The sequence below is a fragment of the Pan paniscus genome, chromosome 15, assembly GCF_029289425.2.
Source record: "Pan paniscus chromosome 15, NHGRI_mPanPan1-v2.0_pri, whole genome shotgun sequence".
NCBI lineage: Eukaryota > Metazoa > Chordata > Mammalia > Primates > Hominidae > Pan > Pan paniscus.
Genome location: NC_073264.2, coordinates 106,842,611 through 106,844,395, shown reverse-complemented (window position 1 = coordinate 106,844,395; position 1,785 = coordinate 106,842,611). Strand labels below are relative to the sequence as shown.

Here is a 1,785-nt window from a genome sequence, read left to right as displayed (position 1 = left end):
GATGGCAGCCGCCTTCCTGTGTCCATGCGCCTCCTGCCCCCGGTGGGAAGCACAGTCAAGAGGAGGCTGGTCGAGCTGCACCTCGGGGGCTCCCTGCACATGCCCCCCGCCTCCTGCAGCCACACGCATTGCCCGAGCGGCCCTTCTTGGCCCCTGTTGCTACGTGGACCCCCGGGGCTTCTCCTCTTTTCTACATGGATGCAGTTTCTCCTCCTGCTGGGCATGGTGCTGCCTGCCCTGGTCACTCTGCGGGGGACAGGGCCGCCAGTGAAAGCTGGTTCGAGGCTGGGAGCTGGCTCAGGCTGGCCAGGCAGAGCCACAGGGAGGGCCTTCCAGAACCAGCCATGGTGTGAAGCGAGAGGTGGGTGTCAGATCTGTGTGCGTCAGCTCAGGACCACAGTGGGGCGGCTCCCATGGCAGACATGGATCCTCCCAGGCCTAGAGACCAGGAATCTGAGATCAGGATGCAGGCAGGGCTGGTTTCTCTCAAGCCCTCTCTCCTTGGCTTGTAGACACCGTCTCCTCCCTGGTCCTCCATGGCCATCCCTCTGTGTGCCCGTGTCCTAAGCTTCTCTTCTTAGAACACACATCGGGTTAGATTAGTGACCCCATATGAACTGAATGACCTCTGCAAAGACCCCATCTCCAAATAGTCACATTGTGAGGCCAGGGATTAAGACTTCAATATATGAATTTGTAGGGGCCACAATTTAACCCATCACAGTCCAGACTCTGGGCCCCCAAAATTCATGTTCTTCTCACATGCAAAATACATTCATCCTGTCTCAGCATCCCCCTGGGCACTAGGTCATGTAGCAAGGACGGATTTTCAACAGAAATAACTATGGCAACAGAAGAAAGAGTCCGGCATCACCTGGACTCACCTTCATCTGTGCAGAGGGCACAGCCTTGTAAAGGGAGGTGGTAGGGGGAGCAGGGAGGGTGCTCGGGGCTCAGTCGTCAGGGAAGGGAAAAGTTGCCCAGCGCTGGTCAGCGTCCCTGGGATGGGGCCTGCTGTGTCTGTGCCGGCCACTGTTGAGGTCAGGATTCTGTCCTCCCAGAGCCTGGAGACACAGGCCCCATCCTTCCCAATGGGGACACTTCAGGGAGCAGCTCTCAAGTCTTGAGAAAGACCCTCCTGGGTCACAGGAAATGCACAGACATCGGGAACGGATAGAAGGATGTGTGGTTGCGGCCCTCTCAGCAGATACCCTGAGAAAGGGAGGTCAGGGTTGGTCCAAACGGTGAGTTCTGGTGCACGGAGCTTTCTCAGGCAGGTGTTGACGGGGCAGGTGTTGGCCTAGGGGTGTGGCCAGAAGCTGTTAAAAACTGTTAGTGTCTGCTCAAGTCTTTACAAGCCGAGGTTGAGGCCGAGTGGAGAGGCTCCAAGGAGCCTGGCTGGAACTCAGTCAAGGACAGGGTCTTGTTACTGCGGTGGCTGTGGTGGCTGGGAAATGCCATCGGAGTTGCCTGTGGCAGGAGAGAGACAATCTCACCCAGGAAAGAGGAGTGGTTGGATTCGTTTGTGTGGCATCGAGCAGCTGGAGCTGCACCAGAGTTGGGGGTGAAATCCCCAGACCCCAGACCCTGCTGTGCTGTGGGAGGGCTCGCTGCTGGAGGGTGGGCTTCAGGGGGCCTGGCCTGAACTGGGTGCTGAAGCCCAGCCCTTTAACTCTCAGGACACGCTGCTGCAGCCCCGCGGGGGGTGAGGGAGAGAGCACCTGGGGTGCAGGGCGGGCAGCTGCTGCATCACCGGCTCTATCCCAAGCCCAAGGATGGCCCCTC

General features: G+C 58.8%; 1 gene segment (V, D, J or C); it reads left to right on the top strand.

Annotated features, from left to right (window-relative positions):
* The window catches only part of LOC100971589 (immunoglobulin epsilon heavy chain-like), a 394,860-nt gene that overhangs the window by 329,468 nt on the left and 63,607 nt on the right, over positions 1 to 1,785 (top strand).